Below are 26,732 nucleotides of genomic sequence, written 5' to 3' on the forward strand. Positions count from 1 at the left end.
ATTACTCAGCCATAAAAAAGAATTAAATCTTGCCATTTGCAATGATGGGGATGAAACTCGAGAATATCATGCTAAGCAAAATAGTCAGAGAAAAACAAACACCATATGATTTCACTTATATGTGGAATATAAAGAACAAAACAAATAAGCAAAAGGGGGGAACAGAAGGAGGGAGACAATCTGAGAAACAGACTCTCAAGTATACAGAACAAATTGATGATTACTAGCAGGGAGGTGGGCAGGGAGATTGGTTAAATAGGTGATGGGGATTAAGGAGTGCACGTGTGATGAGCACCAGGTGTTTTATGGAAGGGGTGAATCACTATATTCTAAACCTAAAACTAATATTACACTGTATATTAACTAACTGCAATTTAAATTAAAACTGAAAAAAAAAACATGAAAAAAATATACTCACTGTATGTCAGTAAAGGGTAGAGGACATCAGTGAGACCCTTGACAAAGAGATAAAAAATAACATATCAGGGGCGCCTGGGTGGCGCAGTCGGTTAAGCGTCCGACTTCAGCCAGGTCACGATCTCGCGGTCCGTGAGTTCGAGCCCCGCGTTGGGCTCTGGGTTGATGGCTCAGAGCCTGGAGCCTGTTTCCGATTCTGTGTTTCCCTCTCTCTCTGCCCCTCCCCCGTTCATGCTCTGTCTCTCTTTGTCCCAAAAATAAAATAAAAACGTTGAAAAAAAAATAATTAAAAAAAATAACATATCAGAGATGAAGCACTCAATAAATGAAATTAAAAATATAATAGATGGAATAAATAATAGGCCACAGGAAGCAGAACATATCAATGACCTGGGAGATAGAGTAATTGAAAATAATAAAGATGAGCATGTGAGCAATAAAACAAATACTGAATAACGAGAACAAACTTTCAGAATCAGTTCCTCCAAAAGGTGTAGTAACATTTGCATTATAGGGATCCCAGAAGGAAGAGAGAGAAAGATGGGCAGAAAATGTATTTGAAGAAATAATACATGAAAATTTCCCAAGTCTGGGGTAGGAAACAGATCCAGATTCAGGAGACACAGCAATCCTCCAACAAATTCAACCCAAGGAGTCCACACCAAGACATATAGTAATTAAAATGGCAAAAGTTAGTGATAAAGAAATGATTTGAAAGATTATAAGGGAAGACAGTTACATACAGAGAAACCCCATAATGATTTCAGCTTCTTTCTAGCAGAAACTTTGCAGGCCAGAAGGGAGTGGCATGATGTATTAGAAGAGCTGGAAGATAAAAATCTGCATCCAAGATTACTCTATCCAACAAGGATATCATTCAGAATAGGAGACATAAAGAATTTCCCAGATAAACAAACTTAAAAGAAACAAAGGTAAACAAATCTCCATGACTTTCATGACCACTAAAAAAGCCTTACAAGAAATGTTAAGTAGGTCTCTGTGAGTAGGAAAAAAAAGCAAGATAAATAGAAAGCACAAAATAAAAGGATGTTAAGGATGATATCAAATATCCGAACCATGAAGGGGAAAAGAATAAAGAATGAGTTCAAAAATAAGCAACCATCTACTTAATAGAGACTGTTATATGCAGAAGTTATATATAAACCAGATGTTAACCACAAATCAAAAATTGAAAAAAAATAGTAATACCTCTTTTGCAGCTAGTACCAAGTAATGGGACTCTCTTAGGACACCTGGCACAATCACCACAATACTGGGGGCAAGGGAAAGTCTTACTACAAAAAGCAGAAGTAAGAGCTTGGATTCCCCACTGCCAACACTGAGATTGGCCCCTGCCACATACACACAGTCCACATTTGGGGAGGCAACAAGAAGAACCATGCCTTGAGGTGGATGTGGGGAACTTCACTTAAGACTATAGGTATTGTATGTACAAAACAAGGATTATTGACGTTGTCTACAATACATCCAACAATGAACTGGTCTGCACCAAGACCCTGGTTAAGAACTGTATCATGCTCATTGACAGCACACAGGACCCACAGTGGATTGAGTCCTGCTACACACTGCTCCTGGGCCACAAGAAAGGGCTCAAGCTGACAGAGGAAGAGATTTTAAACAAATAAAAAACTATCAAAAGAAGAAGAAGAAGAAATATGATGAAAGGAAAAAGAAAGTCAAAATCATCAGTTTTCTGAAGGAGCAGTTCCAGCAGGAAAAGCTTCTTGCATACATCACTTTAAGACCAGGCCAGTGTGGCCAGGCAGATGGCTACATGCTAGAGGGCAGGGAGGTAGAGTTTCATCTGTTGAAAATAAAACTCAGAAAGGCAAATATATCTTCCTCCACCCTATATCTAGCCATGTAATAAAGGTGTTTATTGTTCTAAAAAAAGCAGTAATAGATATGCAAAAAATAAAAAGTAAGAAACCAAAGTATATCACTAAAGAAAATCAACAAACCATAAAAGAGAGAAAGAGAAGAAACAGAAAAACTACAAAAACAACCACAAATCCACTAACAAAATGTCAATAAATACATATATATAAATAATTACTTTGAATGTAAATGAACTAAATGCTCCAATCAAAATACATAGGGTATCAGAATGGATAAAAAAAGACTCATCTATATGCTTCCTATAAGAGATTAATTTTACACCTAAAGACACTTGCAGATTGAAAACGAGGGGATGGAGAAACAATTATCATGTAAATGGAGGTCAAAAGAAAGCTGGAGTAGCAATACTTATATCACACAAAATAGACTTCAAGACAAAGTCTGTAACAAGAGATGAAAAGGGACACTATATAATAAAAAAAGGAGACAATACACCAGGAAGATATAACAATTGTAAATATTTATGCACCCTAAATGGGAACACACAAATACATAAAACATTTAATAACAAACATAAAGAAATTAATCAATACTAATACAATAGAAGGGGCTTTAACACCCCATTTTCATTGGTGAATATAACATCTAAGCACAAAATAAACAAGGAAACAGTGACTTTGAATGACACACTAACCATATTGATTTAACATAGGATGAGAGGGAACATACCTCAACATAATAAAGACCATATATAAAAAGCCCATAGTGAGCATCATATTAAATGCTGCAAACCTAAGAGCTTCCCTCCTAAGGTCAGGAACTAGCCAAGAGTGTCCACTCTCACCACTTCTATTCAACATAGTCCTAGTCACAGCAATAAGACAAAAAAATAAATAAAAGACATCCAAATTGGTAAGGAAGAACAGAAACTTTCAATATTTTCAGATGACATGATACTATATACAGGAAACCGTAAAGACTCTACCAATAAACTAGTAGAACTGATAAATGAATTCATAAAAGTCACAGGATACAAAATCAATATAGAGAAATATGTTGCATTTCTTTACACTAATAATGAAGTAACAGAAAGAGGAATTAAGAAAACAATCCCATTTACAATTCCACAAAATGTAATAAGATACCTAGGAATAAGCTTAACCAAAGAGATCAAAAACTTGTATTCTCAAATTTATAACATTGATAAAAGAAATCGAAGATGGCACAAAGAAATGGAAAAACATCCATGCTCATGGATTGGAAAAACAAATATTTATAAAATGTCTCTAATTCCTAAAGCCATCTACACATTTAAAGTAATCCATATCAAAATACCAATAACATTTTTCACAGAGCTAGAAGAAACAATTCTTTAATTTATGTAGAATCACAACAGACCCCAAAGAGCAAAAGTAACTTTGGTAAAGAAAAGCAAAGCTAGGGGCATCACAATTCCAGACTTTAAGTTATACTAGAAACATGTAGCAACTAAAGCAGTATGGCATAGGCATTAAAATAGGTGCATAGATCAATGGAACAGAATAGAAAACTCAGAAATAAACCCACAGTTCTATGGTCAATTAGTCTTTGACAAAGCATGAATGAATACCCAATGGTAAAAAAAAGAACACAGGCAGTAAGTTCTCTGACATCAGCCAATGCAACATTTTTCTGGATATGTCTCCTGTGTCAAAAGAAATAAAATCAAAAGTAAACTATTGGGATTACATCAAAATAAAAAGCTGCTCTGTTTATTTATGCAAATGAAACAATCAAGAAAACTAAAAGGCAACCTACAAAATTGGAGAACATATTTGCAAATTACACACCAATGAAGGATTAGTATACAAAATATATTAAGAGCTTATAAAACTCAACATTCCAAAAATGAGTAATTCAATTAAAATTGGACACTAGAGAGGACCCAAGATGGCAGAACAGCATGGAAGTTTTTTGCATGTCTCGTGTGCAAGAAATACAGCCAGATCAACACAAAATGATCCTTCACACCGAAAACTGATCTGAGGATTAACACAACAATCTGCACAATCTGAACCACAGAATTCATCAGGTACATGGTGCGGACAGGTGAAAGTGGAGAAAGAGAAGTCACAGAGGGCTGGGAGCTGCTTTTGCGTGCAAAGAGAGGACAGAGACGGCTGGGGGGAATGGAGAATACGAGACAACACCCCCCCCCCCAAAGCAGCTGGAGAGAAAGTGCAAAATTGGAAATAACTGCAGTGACTGAACTAAAAAGGGAGAAAGGAGAAAGGAGAGGATTTAAATTCCATTAAGACTATAAAGAGGGGGGAGTGCAGAGTCTGAAACTCTGCAGCTCGATACCTGGCAGTGCTCTGGTGGGAGGGGTGATTCCACAGGAGCAGATTGGGGTAAAGGAGGTTCTCGAGCCACATGGGGAGAAGTGGTTCCACTGCTGGAAGCATATTTGGTACAGGCTGTGAGGCCATGAGTCCCAGCAGACCCCAGAGAACAATCACATAAGCTGGTGCTAGGACAAGGTCATTAAGGCTGAAGCCTGGTGCCAGATGTGTGTTGTGATTTTCCATAATCCCTGAAAAACTGCTGTTACACTATCTCACAAACTTTTTCTGGGGCGGGCTGGCACCTGGCCACAGTCTCTGGGCATCAGCAGCAGCATGGTCCTGTGAATGTTCCTGGTTGTGGCCGGCACCCAGCCATTGCTCAGTGAGACCCTCCCACAGAGGGGCAGAATGGGTCAAAACCACAGTCCCTCAGAAGTAAGGGGCCAGGAAAAACAGCCACATATAAGACAAAACTTGGGAGGAAGGTGCTTCCTGGGACTTGCTCATGGAATGTGTAAAAGTGGGGAGTGGATGGAAGCCAAAGACAAAGGACAGGTCTGTGATTGCAGATCGGGAAGAACAGAGTTCTAATACTAGAGACTAGGTAGCTGGGTGATGCCATTTTCAACACTCCCGTGCATGCACATACACACATGCAAGTGCCACAGCAGTCCACCCCAATAACCTAAGCAGTGCCATCTAGTGAAGAACAGAGCCATTACACTAAGCCCCGCCAAACTGGGGCAACCTCGCTCTTCAAGAATGCAAGACTCACCGCCAGCTTAGTTTATGGACTACAAACTGCTTCATAGTTTGACTTCTAGGGGAAAACGAAGTGATTTCAGTCATACTTCAGTCTGTTAGTTGGTCCATCTATTCCATTTTTGTTTTTTTTTCTTTTTTCTCTTTTTTGTTTCTGTTTTTTTTCTTGAATACAGAAAGAGAAAAATTTCATTTTTACTTTCATTTTTATTAAAATATTTTCTTACCTTTTTTTCTACTATATTTTTTACTTTTATGGAAATTTTTTTAATTCTCTTTAACTTCCATCATTTCATTTTAGTCTACTTCAGTGTATTCATTTTTTCAAAATTTCAAATGATTTCCTTTTTTTTCCCCTTTTTCCTGCTTTTTTAACAAATCAATCAAGCCATTTTCAACACCCAGACCAAAAAACACCCAGGATCTAGCATAATTTATTCAATTTTGTATGTGGGTGTGTGTTTTTAGTTTTTTAATTTTAATATTTAATTGTAATTTTTTTAATTTTACTTTTTTCTACATCATTAATTCCTTTTCTCCTTTAAAATGACAAAACGAAGGAATTCACCCCAAAAGAGCACAAAGAAACGACAGCCAGGGACTTAACACACACATACAAGCAAGCCCTCTGAATCAGAATTTTAAATCACGATAATAAGAACACTAGCTGGAGTCAAAAATAAATTAGAATCCCTTTCTGCGGAGATAAAAGAAGTAAAAACTAGTCAGGATGAAGCAAAATGCTATAACAGAACTGCAATCTCGAATGGAGGCCACAGCTGCAAGAATGGATGAGGCAGAACAGAGAATCAGTGATATAGAGGACAAATGTATGGAGAATAATGAAGCAGAAAAAAATAGGGAGACTAAGAAAAAAAAGCATGATATAAAAATTGGAGAAATCAGTGACACATTAAAAAGGAACATCAGAATCATGGGGGTTCCAGAAGAGGAAGAGAGAGAAATAGGGGTAGAAGGGTTATGTGAACAAATCACAGCAGAAAACTTTCCTAACCTGGGGAAAGATACAGACATCAAAATTCAGGAAGCACAGAAGACACCCATTAGATTCAACAAAAACCGACCATCAATAAGGCATATCATAGTCAAATTCACAAAATACTTAGGCAAGAAGAGAATCATGAAAGCAGCAAGGGAAAAAAGTCCTTGACCTACAAGGGAAGAGAGATCAGGTTTGCAGCAGACCTAGCCACAGGAACTTCGCCGACCAGGAAAGAGTGGCAGGATATATTCAATGTGCTGAGTCAGAAAAATATGCAGCAAGAATTCTTTATCCAGCAAAGCTGTCATTCAAATAGAAGGAGAGATAAAAAGTTTCCCATACAAACAAAAATTAAAGGAGTTTGTGACCAGTAAACCAGACTTGCAAGAAATTTTAAGGGGGACTATCTGAGGGAAGAAAAGATGAAAACAAAAATAAAAAAAACAAGGATGAAAAGCAACAAAGATTAGAAAGGACCAGAGAACACCTCAAGAAACTCCAACTCTACAAGCATCATAATGACAATAAATGTATATCTTTCAGTACTCACTCCAAACGTCCACAGACTCAATGCTCCAATCAAAAAACATAGGGTAACAGAATGGATAAGAAAACAAAATCCATCTCTATGCTGTTTACAAGAGACCCACATTAGACCTAAGACACCCTCATGTTGAAAATAAGGGGATGGAGAACCATCTATCATGCTAATCGTCAACAAAAGAAAGCCGGAGTAGCCATACTTATATCAGACCATCTAGACTTTAAAATAAAGACAGTATCAAGAGATACAGAAGGGAATTATATCATAATTAAGGGGTCTATCCACCAAGAAGACCTAACAATTGTATAACAACTGTAAACATCTATGCACCAAATGTGGCACCACCCAAATATATAAATCGATTAATCACAAACATAAAGAAACTCATTGATAGTAATGCCATAATAGTAAGGAACTTCAACACCCCACTCATAGCAATGGACACATCATCTAAACAAAAAATCAACAAGGAAACAATGGCTTTGAATGACACACTGGACCAGATGGACTTAAAAGATATATTCAGAACATTTCATCCCAAAGCAGTGGAATAAACATTCTTCTCCAGTACACATGAAACGTTCTCCAGAATAGACCACATACTGGGACACAAATGAGCGCTCAACAAGTAAAAAAAGATCAAGATCATACCGTGCATATTTTCAGACCACAATGCTATGAAACTTGAAATCAACCACAGGAAAAAAATTTGGAAAGGTAACAAATACTTGGAGACTAAAAAACATCTTACTAAAGAATGAATGGGGGGGTGCCTGGGTGGCTCAGTCAGTTGAACATCCAAGTTCAGCTCAGGTTATGATCTCACAGTTCGTGAGTTCAGGCCCCTTGTTCAGCTCCGTGCTTACAGCTCAGAGGCTGGGGCCTGCTTCAGATTCTGTATTTCCCTCTCTCTGCCCCTTCCCCACTCATGCTCAGTCTCTCTCTGTCTCTCAAAAATGAACAAACATTAAAAAATTTAAAAAAAAATGAATGGGCTAACCAAGAAGTTAAAGAGTAAATTAAAAGTACATGTAAGCCAATGAAAATGAAAAAATCACAGCACAAAACCTCTGGGATGAAGCAAAGGCAGTCATAAGAGGAAAGTATATACCAATCTAGGCCTTCCTAAAGAGGGAAGAAAGATCTCAGATACACAACCTTACACCTTAAAGAGCTGGAAAAAGAACAGCAAATAAAAACCAACACCAGAAAGAGACAGGAAATAATAGATATTAGAGAAGAAATCAATGCTATCGAAAGCAAAAAAAAAAAAAAAAAGAAAAAGAAAAAGAAAATTATAAAGAAACAGTAGAAAAGATCAATGAAACCAGAAGCTGATTCTTTGAAAGAATTGACAAAATTGATAAACCACTAGCCAGTTATCAAAAAGAAAAAGGAAAGGACCCAAACAAATAAAATCAAGAATGAAAGAGGAGAGATGACAACCAACACTGCAGAAATAAAAACTATAATAAGAGAATATTATGAGCAATTATATGCCAATAAAATGGGCAATATGGAAGAAATGGACAAATTCCTAGAAACATATACACTACAAAAACTGAAACAGGAAGAAATAGAAAATTGGAACCAGGGGCGCCTGGGTGGCGCAGTCGGTTAAGCGTCCGACTTCAGCCAGGTCACGATCTCGCGGTCCGTGAGTTCGAGCCCCGTGTCAGGCTCTGGGCTGATGGCTCAGAGCCTGGAGCCTGTTTCCGATTCTGTGTCTCCCTCTCTCTCTGCCCCTCCCCCGTTCATGTTCTGTCTCTGTCCCAAAAATAAATAAATGTTGAAAAAAAAAAAGAAAATTGGAACCATAACCAGTAAGGAAATCAAATTAGTAATCAAAAATCTCCCAAAACAAGAGTCCAGGGCCAGATGGCTTTCCAGGGGAATTCTACCAAACATTTAAGGAAGAGTTAACACCTATTTCCTTGAAGCTGTTGCAAAAAATAGAAATGGAAGGAAAACTTCAAGACTCATTCTATGAAGCCAGCATTACCTTGATTCCAAAACCAGAGACCCCACTAAAAAAGAGAACTATATACCAATCTCCCTGATGAATATGGATACAAAAATCCTCAACAAGATATTAGCCAATTGGATCCAACAATACATTAAAAAAAATATTCACCACAACCAAGTAAGATTTATACCTGGGATTCAGGGCTAGTTCAATATCCACCAAACAATCAACGTGATTCATCACATCAATAAATTAAAGGACAAGAACCATATGATCCTCTCAATAGATGCAGAAAAAGCATTTCGCCAAATACATCATCCTTTCTTGATAAAAACCCTCAAGAAAGTAGGGATAGAAGGAGCATACCTCGAGATCATAAAAGCCATAAATGAAAGACCCAACACTAATATCATCCTCAATGGGGAAAAACTGAGAGCTTTCCCCCTCAAGTCAGGAACAAGAAAGGGATATCCACTCTTGCCAACATAGTTATTCAACATAGTATTGGAAGTCTTAGCCTCTGCAATCACACAACACAAAGAAATAAAAGGCATCCAAATCGGCCAGGAGGAGGTCAAACTTTCACTCTTCACAGATGACATGATACTCTATATGGAAAACCCCAAAGATTCCAACAAAAAACTGCTAAAATTGATTCATGAATTCAGCAAAGTTGCAGGATTTAAAATCAATGCACAGAAATCGGTTGCATTTCTTTACACCAACAATGAAGCGACAGAAAGAGAAATCAAGGAATTGATCCCATTTACAGTTGCACAAAAAACCATAAAATGCTTGGAATAAATCTAACCAAAGAGATGGAAAATCTATACAATGAAAAGTACAGAAAGCTTATGAAAGAAATTGAAGAAGACACAAAAAAATGGAAAAAGTTTCCATGCTCCTGGATAGGAAGAACAAATATTGTTAAAATGTTGATACTATCCAAAGCAATCTATATATTCAATGCAATCCTTACCAAACTAACACCAGCATTCTTCACAGAGCTAGAACAAATAATCCTAAAATTTGAATGGAACCAGAAAAGACCCCAAATAGCCAAAGCGATCTTGAAAAAGAAAGCAAATGTAGGAGGCATCACAATCCCGGATGTCAAGCTATACTACAAAGCTGTAATCATCAAGACAGTATGGTACTGGCACAAGAACAGACACTTAGATCAATGGAACACAATAGAGAACCCAGAAATGGACCCACAAAGTATAGCCAACTAATCTTTGACAAAGCAGGAAAGAATATCCAATGGAATAAAGACAGTCTCTTCAGCAAGTGGTGCTGGGAAAACTGGACAGCGACATGCAGAAGAATGAACCTGGACCACTTTCTTACACCATCCATAAAAAATAAACTCAAAATGTATGAAAGAACTCAATGTAAGACAGGAAGCCATCAAAATCCTCAAGGAGCGAGCAGGCAAAAACCTCTTTGATCTTGGCCACAGAAACTTCTTACTCAACACATCTCCAGAAACAAGGGAAATAAAGGTAAAAATGAACTCCTGGGACCTCATCAAGATAAAAAGCTTCTGCACATCAAAGGAAACAATCAGCAAAACTAAAAGGCCACCAACAGAATGGGAGAAGATATTTGCAAATGGCGTATCAGATAAAGGGTTAGTACCTAAAATCTATAAAGAACTTATCAAACTCAACACCCAAAAAAACAAATAATCCAGTGAAGAAATGGGCAAAAGACATGAATATACACTTCTCCAAAGAAGACATCCAGATGGCCAACCAACACATGAAAAAATGCTTAACATCACTCATCAATACAAATCGAAACCACATTGAGATACCACCTTACGACTGTCAGAATGGCTAACATTAACAACACAAGCAAAAACAGATGCTGGCGAGGATATGGAGAAAGAGGATCTCTTTTGCATTGTTGGTGGGAATCCAGGCTAGTATGGCCACTCTGGAAAACAGTATGTAGATTCCTCAAAAAATTAAAAATAGAACTAGCCTGTGACCCAGCAATTGAACTACTAGGTATTTATCCAAGAGATACAAGTATGCTGTTTCAAAGGGACACAGTACCCAAATGTTTACAGCAGCACTACCAACAATAGCCAAAGTATGGAAAGAGTCTAAATGTCCATATATGGATGAATGAATAAAGAAGATGTGATAAAAAATACAATGGAGTATTACTCGACAATCAAAATAATGACATCTTGCCATTTGTAACTACGTGGATAGAACTAGAGGGTATTATGCTAAGTGTAATTAGTCAGAGAAAGGCAGATATCATACGACCTCACTCATATGAGGATTTTAAGACACAGAACAGATGAACATAAAGGAAGGGAAGCAAAAATAATATAAAAACAGGGAGGGGGACAAAACATAAGAGACTCTTAAATATGGAGAACAAACAGAGGGTTACTTAAGGAGTTGTGGGAGGGGGGATGGGCTAAATGTGTAAGGGGAATTAAGGAATCTACTCCTGAAATTATTGTTAAGCTGTATGCTACGTAATTTAGATGTAAATTTAAAAATAAAATTTAAAAAAATTTTAAAAAAAGAAAAATGGGCAGTAGAAATGAACAGACATTTATCCAAAGAAGGCATACAGATTGCCAACAGACACATGAAAAGATGCTCAATATTACTCACCATCAGAAAAATGAAAATTAAAACAACAATGAGATACTACCTCACCCCTGTAAAAATAGCTACAATCAAAAACACAAGAAACCTCAAGTGTTGGCGAGAATGTGTAGAAAAAGGAGTACTTGTGCACTCTTGGTAGAAATGCAAATTGATGCAGCCACTGTGAACAACAGTATGGATGTTCCTTAAAAAGGATCTAGTAATCGCACTACTGGGTATTTACCCAAAAATATAAAAACACTAACTCACAGATATACATGCACCCATATGTTTATAGCAGCATTATTTACAATAACAAATCATGGAAACAGTCCACTTGTCCATCAACTGATGAATGGATAAAGAAGATGTGGCATATATACACAATTTAATATTATCCAGCCATAAAAAAGAATGAAATCTTGCCATTTGCAGCGACATAGAAGGAGCTAGAGAGTATAATGCTAAGTGAAATAATTCAGTCAGAGAAAGACAAATACCGTATAATTTCACTCATATGTTGAATTTAAGAAACAAACAAAAAATGAGCTGAAGGAAAAAGACTCAAATCAAGTAACATACTCTTAAGTGTAGAGAAGAAGCAGATGGTTAATGGAGGGGAGGTGGGTGGGGGGATTGGGTAAAATAGGTGGTGGGGATTAAGGAGTGCACTTGTTGTAATGAGCACTGGGTGATGTATGAAATTGTTGAATGACCGTATTGTACACCTGAAACTAATATAACACTGTATTTTAACTATAGTGGAATTTAAAAGAAAAAAAGAAACTATTCAATGCAGAGTGAGCTACTGGTGTTCTCTTACATATTTATATAGTTTAATCTATTATTTTTCCTTCTCTTTTATTTTCTATCTTAGTATATTTGTTTTTATATCAGTATTTTTTCAAGTAAATGGAAAGCCAACAATGCTTTTTTCTCCATGTCAATAAAAAGGAACTTTTCAGTGACAGTTCCAAGTTGATAATCTCCTATAATCTGTACATAAAGTTTCTGGTCAAGGATCTGCCCATACTTTCCAAAACAATTGTCATTTTCGCAGAAATATTGAGCATATACCATTTTTCCATAGGTGATAGTGGAAATTTATCCAATGAATAAGAGAACAAAGCTTTGAAAAGGTGAATTTCAAAAGTAAATTAGACCTCTGATGACATGAACTCCAAGAAAAATCAAATGGAATATTTCTTCTATGAATTTGTAATTGCATACCAGAAAACAAAGAATAAGATAAATATTTTTCTGTTTTTTTTTTTTACTTTCACAGAAACTTCATCCTTATATGCTTTTAGATGGTCACATTTTGCTGACATTTACAAACATTTCATGTTGATCTTACATGGGCCAAATCAATCACCTATACAGTTTCAATGACACTTTGTTAAATAAACTGTCATGAAAGATTTATAGAGAATTTGAGAGAAGTAAAGAAGATGTAATTTAGCTTTTAAACAGGCATTACTCCCTTTCTGAGGTATAATATCGCTTCTATAACACCATTAAGCTTCTAAAATAAAAAGTTTAAAAAAAAAACTTTCTCCCACAATTTTATTTGCATAACCTTCTTCTTCCAAACATTGGAGATGGGAGTAGGAAGGAGAACCTCATTCCCAATTTAATACTCCTTTCATGTATTGGTTGTGCATTGATCCCATGTCAAGAAACATTACATGTAAGTTAACATTATTTGGAGTTTATTCATTTTAAACAAATGAATCTGTAATGCATTCATGCAAACAAGTGCTTCCTTCAAACACTTGAATCATTGTATTCTGAATTGGGATGTATATGGATGATAAAGATGACACAAATTATTCCTCACACATTATTAAGGTATTCAAGTGGACTTAGGTTACTAAAAAAATGCCAGAATTCTTAGATTTTTAAAAACATGTACAATTACAATACAAGACAGTTCAATTCAATTTTAAGGCAGCAGCTGACTTGAACATTTGGATAGCTTTTTTGTTTGTTTTTTTCATGAAATTAAAAATTAGTGTTGATTTGAACTAAAATTTTATTAGAACATGAGCAGGGGAAGGGCAGAGAGAGAGGGAGACACAGAATCTGAACCAGGCTCCAGGCTTTGAACTGTCAACACAGAGCCCAATGCGGGGCTCCAACTCACATCCTTTGAGATCATGACCTAAGATGTTTAAACAACTGAGCCACCCAGGCACCCCTGGACTAGATTTTTAAAGAAACTCTAAGACTCTAGCAATTTGTGCAAGGCAAACAATAAAGTTATACTGCAATTATGTCTGTAATTATATACCTCATTGTGATGGAAGAATAGGTAAAAAAAATTTTGTTACATCATAGGATTTTTTTTCATTTTACATGTGAATTTGTTGAAAAGTACTAATTTAGAATATAATTCCAAATTGTGGCACTATTCTAGATCTTCTTGTAAATTTCCTTGCTTAATGCTCTACTTACTGATAGACCTGGGATATTTCTCTTGCTATTAGTTCCAGGAAAAATTTAAAACTTTTTGGATCACTGAGTTTGTGGCCTATAAAAGAAGGATATATTCTGGTAATGAATGATTTATAATTTAAAAATGTTAGAACTTTATATTTGAAAGAGCAACCTATATATTCTAAAACCCCAAAAAATAAGTGCTTAGTACAGTATCTTGCATATGTTAAGTGCATAACATTTATTCAGTATTAAGATATGAAGTGGTTATATTTCTAAAGGTGACTTTAGATCTGTAGTATAATCAAATACGTGCTTTAAAAATTAAGCTCTACCATAACAGAATTCAACTCTACAAATGGTTAGAGTATACAAACCATTCTTCATGAAAGAAAGCCCAGAGCAAACTTACATTTTAAACATAGCATTCATAATTCATTTACACATAAGAGTTGGAAATTTAGTAATTTTATAGCGATAAAATAGTATTGTTATATACAGATAACATGTAGAGTCTTTGTTCTATTTCAAAGACCAAATTTCTCCATTGATAGTATTTATTAAATTACTGTTACACTTATTAATATCAAAATAACTTTTTTTGAGTTTATTTCCTTAAGAAACCAAGGTGATCCCTATTATGTTTTGTTCAAGTGTTAGCAGGCTGAGGTTTTTAGCTTTTTATCATCTTTTATTTTTAATTAGCCAAGTATTCACTTGTTATGAAATCAAAAGGGAAGTTTCTAGGAGAGGGGAAGATGGCAGTGTAGGAGGACGCTGGGCTCACCTTGTACTGCTGATCACTTAGATTCTGCTCACATCTGCCTAAATAACCAAGAAAACTGCCAGAAGACTAGCAGAATGGACTCTCCAGAGCCAAGCACAGACAAGAGGCCCACAGAAGAGAGTAGAAAGGGCAGAAAGGCAGTGCATGCTACACAGACTAGTGGGAGGGAGCCAGGTGGTGGAGGGGCAGCCCGCCCAGCAAGGCAGAGCCACTGAAAAATGGCTTGCAAAAGTGGAGGGGACAGACTCCGTGAGTTCTGACAGCCAGCGGGACTTACCATCTGGAATGTTAAAAGTCAACACCTTTGCTCTCAGAGACCTGGGATGGCAAGAGAACAACTTGAGGGAGAGTTGTTAAGCCCCGGTAGACACAGCTCAGTTTGGTGGGTGAACAAAGGGTCAGGTAAGCGCCATTTCCCTTTCCCAACCCTCAACCGAAGCTCCAAAAAGAACCAGCTCCCATCAACAAACTTGCTTGCACTGCACAAACGCCCAATGCTGTGCTTCTGTGGATATATCCCTCCTACAGGCCTGCCTCCCCACCAGTGCTGCAGTGCCCCTCCCACAGGAGACCACTGATGGCAAAGCAAGCTAAGCCTGCCACTCCTGCCCCTGTTCACCTTGCAGATACACCATGGCTAATATGCCCTGGGCCAGATACCATAGAAGCAGCACCACAAGCCTGGCAGTGTGCAAGTAGCCCAGATGGGGGCCACACCACTCCACAGAGAGTCCTGCCCCGGGGAGAAGGGAAGGGAAGGTACACACCAGTCTGCCTGTGGCCCCAGTGGTGGGTTGAGGGCAGACATCGGGTCTCACTGTGGCCCTGCCCACCAACATAAGTTACTCCGGACAGCACAGGGGAAGTGCCCTAAAGTTTGGCCACCACAGGGACTACCCAAAATGACGAAACAGAAGAGTTCTGCTCAAAAGAAATGCCAGAAAGGTGCGAAAGCTAATGAATTGATCAAAAACGATTTAACCAATATAACAGAACAAGAATTTAGAATAATACTCATAAAATTAACCACTGGGCGTGACAAAAGCAGGGAGTACAGCAGAGAATCCATGGCTACAGAGATCAAGGGACTAAGAAATAGGCATGAGGAGCTAAAAAATGCTATAAATTAGGTGCAAAATAAAATGGAGGCGGTCATAGCATGCACTGAAGAGGCTGAGGAGAGAATAGGTGAATTAGAAGATAAAATTATGGAAAAAGAGGAAGCTGAGAAAAAGAGAGATAAAAAAAAATCCAGGATTATGAGGAAAGAATCACAGAACATAGTGATGCAATCAAACGGAACAATATCCATATCATAGGAATGCCAGGAGACGAAGAGAGAGAGAAAGTAGCTGAAGGTGTACTTGAACAAATCAGAGCTGAGAACTTCCCTGATCTGGGGAAGGAAAAAGGCATTGAAATCCAAGAGGCACAGAGAACTCCCTTCAGACGTAAATTGACTCAATCTTCTGCACGACATATAGTCAAACTGGCAAAATACAAGGATAAAGAGAAAATTCTGAAAGAAGCTAGGGATAAACAGGCTCTAACTTACAAAGGGAGACACACAACAGTAGTAGCGGACCTTCCTACTGAAACTTGGAAGGCCAGAAAGGAATGGCAGGAAATCTTCAATGTGATGAACAGGAAAAATATGCAGCCGAGAATCCTTTATCCAGCAAGCCTATCATTCAGAATAGGAGAGATAAAATTCTTCCCAAACAAACAAAAACTGAAGGAATTCATCACCACTAAACCAGCCCTCCAAGAGATCCTAAGTGGGATTCTGTGAGTGAAATGCTGCAAGGACCACAAAGTTCCAGAGACATCACTACAAGCATGAAACCTACAGACATCACAATGACTCTAAACCCATATCTTTCAATAATAACACTGAATGTAAATGGACTAAATGCTCCAACCAAAAGACATGGGGTATCAGAATGGACAAAAAAAGAAAACCCATCTATTTCTGTCTACAAGAGGCTCATTTTAGACTGAGGACATGTTCAGCTTCAAAGTGAGGTGATGGAGAACTATCTATCATGCTACTGGAAGTCAAAAGAAAGCTGGAGTAGTCATAATTATATCAGAAAAACTAGACTGTAAATTAAAGGTAACAAAAGATGAAGAAGGCCATTATATAATAATAACAGGATCTATCCATCAGGAATAGCTAAAAATTATAAATGTCTGCATGCCGAATATGGGAGCCCTCAAATATGTAAAACAATTAATCACAAACATAAGCAACCTTATTGATAAGGATGTGATAATTGCAGGGGACTTTAATACTCCACTTACAACATGCAATAGATCATCTAGACACAGGATCAATAAAGAAACAAGGGCCCTGAATGATACATTGGATCAGATGGACTTAACAGATATATTTAGGACTGCGCATCCCAAAGCAAAAGAATATACTTTCTTCTTGAGTGCACATAGAACGTTGTCTAAGACAGATCACATACTGTTTCACAAAACAGCCCTTCATAAGTATACAAGAATTGAGATCATACCATGCACACTTTCAGACCACAATGCTATGAGGTTTGAAATCAACCACAGGAAAAAGTCTGGAAAACCTTCAAAAGCATGGAGGTTAAAGAACACCCTAGTAAAGAATTAATGGGTAACCAGGAAATTAGAGAAGAAAATAAAAAATATATGGAAACAAATGAAAATGAAAACACAACAATCCAAATACTTTGGGGTGCAGCAAAGGCAGTCCTGAGAGGAAAATACATTGCAATCCACGCCTATCTCCAGAAAAAAGAAAAATCCCAAATACAAAATCTAAGAGCACACCTAAAGGAAAGAAGCAGAAAAGCAAAGACACCCTAACCCCAGCAGGAAAAGAGAAATAATAAAGGTCCGAGCAGAAATAAACAACTTAGAATCTAAAAAAAATGTAGAGCAGATCAATGAAACCAAGAGTTGTGTTTTTTGAAAAAATAAACAAAATTGATAAACCTCTAGCCAGGCTTCTCAAAAAGAAAAGGGAGGTGCCCAAATAGATAAAATCATGAATGAAAATGGAATTATGACAACCAGTCCCTAAGAAATACAAGCAGTTATCAGGGAATACTATGAAAAATTATATGCCAACAAACTGGACAACCTGGAAGAAATGGACAAATTCCTTAGCACCCACATACTTCCAAAACTTAAACAGGAAGAAATAGAAAAATTTAACAGACCCATAACCAGCAAAGGAATTGAATCAGTTATCAAAACTCTCCCAGCAAATAAGAGTCCAGTACCAGATGGCTTCCCAGGGGAATTCTACCAAACATTTAAAGCAGAGATAATACCTATCCCTCTCAAGCCGATCCAAAAAAATAGAAAGGGAAGGAAAACTTCCAGTCTCATTCTATGTTTCCCAAGCCAGACAGAGATCAAGCAAAAAAAGAGAACTACAGGCCAATATCCCTGATGAATATGGATGCAAACATTCTCAACAAGATACTAGCAAATCGATTTCAACAGCATATAAAAAGAATTATTCACCATGATCAAGTGGGATTCATTCCTGGGCTGCAGGGCTGGGTCAACATTCGCAAATCAATCAATGTGATACATCACATTAATAAAAGAAAAGATAAGAAGCATATGATCCTGTCAATCAATGCAGAAAAAGCATTTGACAAAATTCAGCATCCTTTCTTAATAAAAACGCTCGAGAAAGTCGGGATAGAAAGAACATACTTAAACATCATCAAAGCCATTTATGAAAAGCCCACAGCCAATATCATCCTCAATGGGGAGAAACTGAGAGATTTCCCCGAGATCAGGAACACGACAGGGATGTCCACTCTCACCGTTGTTTAACATAGTGGTGGAAGTACTAGCATCAGCAATCAGACAACAAAAGGAAATCAAAGGCATCCAAATTGGCAAAGATGAAGTCAAGCTTTCACTTTTTGCACATGACATGATATTATACACGGAAAACCTGGTAGACTCCACCAAAAGTCTGCTAGAACAGATACATGAATTCAGCAAAGTCGCAGGATACAAAATTAATGTACAGAAATCAGTTGCATCACACTAATAATGAAGCAACAGAAAGACAAAGAAACTGATCCCATTCACAATTGCACCAAGAAGCATAAAATACCTAGGAATAAACCTAACCAAAGATGTAAAGGATCTGTATGCTGAAAATTATAGAATGCTTATGAAGGAAATAGAAGAAGATACAAAGAAATGGAAAACCATTCCATGCTCATGGATTGGAAGAATAAATATTGTTAAAATGTCAATGCTACCCAAAGAAAACTACACATTCAATGCAATCCTAATCAAAATTGCACATTCTTCTCGAAGCTAGAACAAACAATCCTAAAATTTGTATGGAACCACAAAAGACCCCGAATAGCCAAAGTAATTTTGAAGAAGACCAAAGCGGGAGGTATCACAATTCCAGACTTTAGCCTCTACTACAAAGCTTACATCATCATGTAATCATCAGCATGGTATTAGCATAAAAACAGACACATAGACCCATGGAATAGAAGAGAGACTCCAGAATTGGACCCACAAAACTATGGCCAACTAATCTTTGACAAAACAGGAAAGAATATCCAACAGAAAAAAGACAGTCTCCAACAAATGGTGTTGGGAGAACTGGACAGCAACATGCAGAAGGTTGAAACTAGACCACTTTCTTACACCATTAACAAAAATAAACCCCAAATGGATAAAGGACATGAATGTGAGAAAGGAAACCATCAAAATCCTAGAGGAGAAAGCAGTAAAAAAACCTCTCTGACCTCAGCCACAGCAATTTCTTACTTGACACATCCCAAAGGCAAGGGAATTAAAAGCAAAAGTGAACTACTGGGACCTCATGAAGATAAAAAGCTTCCTCACTGCAAAGGAAATAATCAACAAAACTAAAAGGCAACCAACGGAATGGGAAAAAAATTTGCAAATGACATATCAGACAAAGGGCTAGTATCCAAAATCTATAAAGAGCTCACCAAACTCCACACCTGAAAAATAATCCAGTGATGAGATGGACAGACAACATGAATAGGCACTTCTCTAAAGAAGACATCCAGATGGCCAGCAGTCACATGAAAAGATGCTCAATGTAACTCCTCATCAAGGAAATACAAATCAAAACCACACTGAGATACCACCTCACGCCAGTCAGAGTGGCTAAAATGAAAAATCCAGGAGACTATAGTTGCTGGAGAGGATGTGGAGAAACGGTAACCCTCTTGCACTGTTAGTGGGAATGCAAACTGTTGCAGCCACTCTGGAAAACAGTGTGGAGTTTCCTCAAAAAATTAATAATAGATCTATCATATGACCCAGGAATAGCACTGATAGGAATTTATCCAAGGAATACAGGAGTGCTGATGCATAGTGGCACTTGTACCCCAATGTTTATAGCAGCACTTTTAGCAATAGCCAAATTATGAAAAGAGCCTAAATATCCATCAACTGATGAATGGATAAAGAAGTTGTGGTTTATATATATAATGGAATACTACTTGGCAATGAGAAAGAATGAAATATGGCCTTTTGTAGCAACGTGGATTGAACTGGAGAGTGTCATGCTAAGTGAGGTAAGTTATACAAAGAAAGACAGACACCATATGTTTTCACTATTATATGGATCCTGAGAAACTTATCAGAAGGCCATGGGGGAGGGGAAGGAAAGAAAAAGAGAGAGAGGGAGCCAAACCATCAGAGACTCTTAAAAACTGAGAATAAATTGAGGGTTGATGTGGAGTGGGAGGGAGGGAAAGTGGGTGATGGGCATTGAGGAGGGCATCTGTTGGGATGAGTACTGGGTGCTGTATGGAAACCAATTTGACAATAAATTTCATATTAAAAATAATAAAATAAAATAAAATTATAACTAAGCAAATAACCAATAAAATGTGTAATTGTAGCATTACCAAAAAAATAAAGGAGAAGTTTTTGAGTTGTTAAGATTTAAGAAGGAGCAAGCCTGATTTTCAAATTAAGACTTAATTAATAATTCAAGTGTAGAAACACATTTTGAGAATTGCTGGACAATTTCATAGTAGTTAAACAGTGAGAAATGAGGAAATCAGTAATATCATACAAAGACAACTTCTTATAGGCCTATTAAAATTCAAGATCTTGTTAATGGTACTTTTATTTTATTAAAGAGAATTTGAGTAAAGAAATTTATCTTTAGGAATAGAAATGCTAAGCGTTCTACTTAATAGCACCAGGTCTGCACACTTATTATCATATCAGAGCTGTTTTCATTACAAAGCTATTGCCATTCTAATCATTAGATTTAGTAAACTGAAATCAAGAGGTCTGTCATTCACTAAGTAAAACTAACCATTTATCTAAGAAAGCAGAGATGACAAAGAATGAACCAGGGCATTTACATTATCTTTAATATTTACAAGTTGTGTTTGCCCAATTAAATGTTAGAAAACTATATTTGTATTCTACATTACTTTGTCACATAAAGTTAGAGGTTAGTAAAATACATTTGTATCTTAATGAATTCAAGTGAGCAAACATATAAAGCAAGCCTATAGCATATTGCCAGGTACATAGTGGGTGCTCAAAGGTTTTTTTGTTTTTTGATAATGGAAATAATTTTTTCAGAAACCATTTTAAAGTAACAGTAAATGTTGTTGCAAGACTATAATTAACCTTTAAAAATTTTTTGAGTGGCACCTAGATGTCTTCTAATAGTCTTTAAGTTCATAGAGCTCCTATAAATACTTCTTTTGAATTAAAACATAAGTTTCATGTGAAAACCAGTTTTACATGGGTAAATGTGTTATAAAAAGAATCAAAGAACAACATAGCATGTTATTTTCACGTTTGAGTTGAAAAAAATATTTTGGGAATATTTAAATGATTTGAAATCAATTATTTATGATTAAAAATATCCCTCTTGAAGAGGGCATGTGTTATGAGCACTGGGTGTTCTATATAAATAATGAATAACTAAATTCTACACCTGAAACCAATATTACAGTGTATGTTAACTAACTGGAATTTAAATAAAAACTTGAAAAAAAAATCTCTCTTACTGCTTTATTTTGAATATTTTCTATTGTTAAAATGTTAGTACTACCAAAGCAATCGACAGATTTAATGCAATCTTTATTAAAATATCAATGGCATTTTTCACAGACTAGACAAAATCCTAAAATTTGTATGTAACCACAAAATACCCCAAAAAAACAAAGGAATCTTGAAAAATAAAAATAAAGCTGAAGGTATCAGAATCCCATATTTCAACATATACTAAAAAGCTGAACTAATAAAAACTGTATGGTATTTACACAAAAACAGACACACCAGATCTACAGACCAGAATAGAGAGCCCAGAAATAAAACCATGGTTATATTGTCAATTTATCTTTGACAAAGGAGACAAGAATATGCACTGGGAAAAAGACAGCCTCTTTAACAAATGATGTTGGGAGAACTATATGGCAACATGGAAAAAACTGAAACTGGGTCACTTTCTTTCACCATACAAAAAATTAACTCAAAATGGGTTGAGGATCTAAATGAAACCATAAAAATCCTAGAAGAGAGCACAGGTAGTAATTTCTCTGACATCAGATATAACAACATCTTTGTAGACATGTCTCCTCAGGCAATAGAAACAAAATAAAAAATAAACTATTGGTACTACATCAAACTAAAAACCTTCTGCACAGAAAAGGAAACAAACAAACAAAAAACCAAAAGACTATCTACCAAATCGGAGATAATATTAGCAAATGACATATCTGATAAAGGATTAGTATCCAAAATACATAAGGAACTTATGCAATTCAACTCCAAAAAAAGCCAAATAACCCAACTAAAAACTGGGCAGATGACATAAAAAGTTCTCCAAAGAAGATATACAGATCACCAACTGATATGTGAAAAGATTCTCTACATCACTAATGATCAGGGAAATGCAAATCAAATCCACAATGTGATATCATAACTGCCAGAATGGCTAAAATCAAAAACTCAAGAAACAAGCATTGGCAATGATATGGAAAAAAAGGAACCCTTGTGCACTGTTGGTGAGAATGCAAACTGGTAGAGCTACTGTAGTAAACAGTTTGAGGGTTCATCAAAAAATTAAAAATAGAATTACCATATGATCCAGTAATTCCACTACTGGGTATTTATGCAAAGAATATGAAAACACTGGGGCTCCTGGGTGGCTCAGTTGGTTGAGCATTTGACGTCAGCTCAGGTCATAATCTCATAGTCTGTGAGTTCGAGCCCCACATCAGGCTCTGTGCTGACAGCTCGGAGACTGGAGCCTGCTTCAGATTCTGTGTCTCCCCCTCTCTCTGCCACTCCCCTGCTCATACTATGTCTGTCTCTGTCTCAAAAATAAATACAAACATTAAAAAATTTTAAATAATATGAAAACACTAATTTGAAAAGATATAAGCGCCTTTATGTCTATTGCAGTATTATTTACAATAGCCAACTTATTGAAGCATTACAAGTATCCATTGATAGCTGAATGGATAAAGAAGATCTCCTATATATAGACAATGGAATATTGCTCAGCCATAAAAAGGAATGAAATCTTGCCATTTGCAATATGAATAGATGCAGAGGGTAAAATACTAAGTGAAATAAACCAGTCAGAGAAAGAAAAATATCATAAGATTTCACTCATTTGTGAAATTTAAGAATCAAACAAGAAAAAAACAGACAAACTAAAAAACAGAGATTTAACTATAAAAAACAAATTGATGGCTACCAGAGGGGGTGTAGGTGGGGAGATGGGTGAAATAAATTAAAGGGATTAAGAGCACACTTATCTTGATGACCACTGAGTAATTTATAGAAATGTTTGATTACTACAGCAATTGACTATACATCTGAAACTGATATATCACTGTATATGAACTATACTAGAATTAAAATTATATATATATATATATATATATATATATACTTCTTAACTATACCACAATTAAAATTATATATATACTTCATATATAAAATAAATATATAGGGAGGAGACAAGATGGCAGAACAGCATGGAAGTTTTATGTATGTCTCACATCCATGAAATACAGCCAGACCAAAACTAAACCATCTTACACACCTAGGAAAGTGATTGGAGGATTAACACAACAATCTGAACAACCTGAACCACAGAATTCAGCCAGTACGTGGCATGGAGAAGTGAATTTGGGGAGCAAGAAGCCACAGAAGGTAGGGAACCACTTTTGCGGGCAAAGAAAGAAGACTGTGGTGGGGTGGGGGGGAGAATATGGGAAAATCACCCTTCCCCAAAAGCAGCTGGAGAGAAAGTGGAAAATTGGAAACAGCCGCAGGGACTAAACTAAAAAGGGGGAAAGGAGAAAGGAGGGTTTAAATTCCATTAAAACTGTAAACAAGGGGAGTGCAAAGGCTGCACCTCCACAGCTCAATACCTCATGGTGCTCTGGTGGGAAAGGTGAATCCCCAGTAACAGAGTGGGATCTGGGAGGTTCTCGGGCAACACAGGGAAAAGTGGTTCCACTGTTGGAAGGACATTTGGTAGAGACTGTTGATGCCACCTGGTCCCAGCAGACCCTAGAAGGCAGCCACATTCACTGGTGCTGGGGCAAGGTCATGAAGGGTGAAGCCTGGTGCCAGATGTGTGTTGTGATTTTCCATAATGCCTGAAATGCTGCTGCTACACTGTCTCGTGAGCATTTTCTGGAGTGAACTGGCACCTGGCCAGTCTCGGGGCACCGGCAGCAGCAGGGTCCTACAGGCCTTCCTGGGTGCAGTCGATATTTGGCCATTGCTCATTCTGCCATTGTTCATTCTGCCATTGCTCGGTGAGACCCTTCTGCAAAGGGGTGGAACGGGTCAAAGCCATAGTCCTTCAGAATTAAGGGGCTGGGGAATACAGCTATATCTGAGACAAAAATTGGGAGAGAGGTACTGCCTGGGGACTGGTCACAGAGGCTACAAAAGAGGGAGTAGACGACAGCTGAAGACAGAGGACAGGTGTGTGGTTGCTGATCCGGGAGAACAGACTAGGAAGCTGGATGGCATCATTTTCACCACTCCCTCGCATGCGCATACGCACCTATGAGGACCTCAACACTCCACCCAAGTAGGCTTGCAGCGCCATCTAGTGGTGAGCAGAGCTGTTAAACTGAGCACTGCCCACTGGGCCAACTACACTCTCAAGAACACAAGTCTCACTCTTAGTTTATGGACTATAAAGAGCTACACAGATCCACTTCTAGGGGAAAATGAACCAATTTCAGTCCTACTTCAATTTGTTAGCAGGATCATCTATTCAGTTTTCTTTCTTTTCTTTTTCTCTTTTACAATTAATTTTCTTGAGTACAGAAAGAGAAAAATTTCATCTTTATTTTCAATTTTTATTAAAAATGTTTCTTTAATTTTTATTACTATATTTTTACATGTGTGTAATTTTTTTCAAATTCTATTTTACTTCCATCATTTTATGTTACTTTACTACAGTGTATTCACCATTTCAAGTTTTCAAACAATTTCCTTTTTTATCTTTCTTTTCCTTTTTTTCTCTTTTTTGTTTCTTTTCTTTTTCTGGAATGCAGAAAGAAAAAAACTTCATTTTATTTTCAACTTCTATTAAAAATATTTTCATTTAATTTTTTTGCTATATTTTTGCTTTTATGTAATTTTTTTCAAATTTTATTTTACTTCCATCATTTTATTTTAGTCTGCTACAGTGTATTCACTTTTTCAAATTTTCAAATGATTTCTTTTTTTCTCTATTAAAATCTTTTTTCTCTTTTTCATTTCTTTTCTTTTTTCTTAAATAGAGAAAAAGAAAAAGTTCATGTTTATTTTTAATTTTTCTTAAAAATATTTTTCTTAATTTTATCTACTATATTCTTTACTTTTGTGTATATTTTTTCAAATTCTATTTTACCCCCATCATCTCATTTTAATTTACTTCAATGTATTCATTTTTTCAAATTGTCAAATGATTTCCTTTTTTTTCTTCCACCCACCTTTTTTTCTCTTACCTATCAAACTACTTTCAACACCCAGACCAAAACACACCGAGGATCTAGCATCATCTATTTGATTTGTGTGTGTGTGTGTGTTTAATTTTTAATTTTGATACTTTTTAAAATTTCTTTAATTTCAATTTTTCTACCTCATTAATTACTTTTCTCCCTTCAAAATGAGAAAATGAAGGAATTCACCCCAAAAGAAAGAGCACAAATAGACAACAGCCAGAGATTTAACTAACAGTGAATAAAGCAAGATGTCTGAACCAGAATTTAGAATCACAATAATAAGAATACTAGCTGGAGTCTAAATTAGATTAGAATCCTTTTCTGCAGAGATAAAAGAAGTAAAAAATAGCCAGAATGACATTAAAAATGCTATAACTGAGCTGTAATCATGGATGGTTGCAACAGCGGCAAGGATGGATGAAGCAGAACAATCAGTGATATAGAGGAAAACTTACAGAGAATAATGAAACAGAAAAAAAGAGGGAGATCAGGGCAAAAGAGCACAATTTAAAAATTAGAGAAATCAGTGACTCATTAAAAAGGAACAACATCAGAATAATAGGGATCCCAGAAAAGGAAGAGAGAGAAATAGAGGTAGAAAGGGTATGTGAGCAAATCATAGCAGAAAACATTCTTAATCTGGGGAAAGACACAGACAGCAAAGTCCAGGAAGCACACAGAACCCCCGTTAGATTCAACAAAAACCGACCATCAATAAGCCATATCATAATCAAATTCACAAAATACTCAGGCAAGGAGAGAATCATGAAAACAGCAAGGTAAAAAAAAAAGTCCCTAACCTACAAAGGAAGACAGATCAGGTTTGTAGCAGACCTATCCATAGAAACTTGGCATTCCAGAAAGGAGTGGCGGTATACATTCAGTGTCCTGAATCAGAAAAATATGCAGCCAAGAATTCTTTATCCAGCAAGGCTGTCATTCAAAAGAGAAGGGGAGATAAAAAGTTTCCCAGACAAACAAAAGTTAAAGCAGTTTGTGACCACTAAAC

General features: G+C 36.6%; 1 protein-coding gene and 1 pseudogene across 1 annotated transcript in view; one reads left to right on the forward strand and one right to left on the reverse strand.

Moving 5' to 3' along the window:
* Positions 1–26,732, reverse strand: part of LOC121025218 (dachshund homolog 2-like) — a 401,711-nt gene that overhangs the window by 69,995 nt on the left and 304,984 nt on the right. The gene's annotated exons all lie outside the window — the stretch shown is intronic.
* Positions 1,651–2,305, forward strand: LOC121025206 (40S ribosomal protein S8-like; annotated as a pseudogene).

The sequence above is a fragment of the Herpailurus yagouaroundi genome, unplaced genomic scaffold (genome assembly GCF_014898765.1).
Source record: "Herpailurus yagouaroundi ecotype Mexico unplaced genomic scaffold, PumYag 67555, whole genome shotgun sequence".
NCBI lineage: Eukaryota > Metazoa > Chordata > Mammalia > Carnivora > Felidae > Herpailurus > Herpailurus yagouaroundi.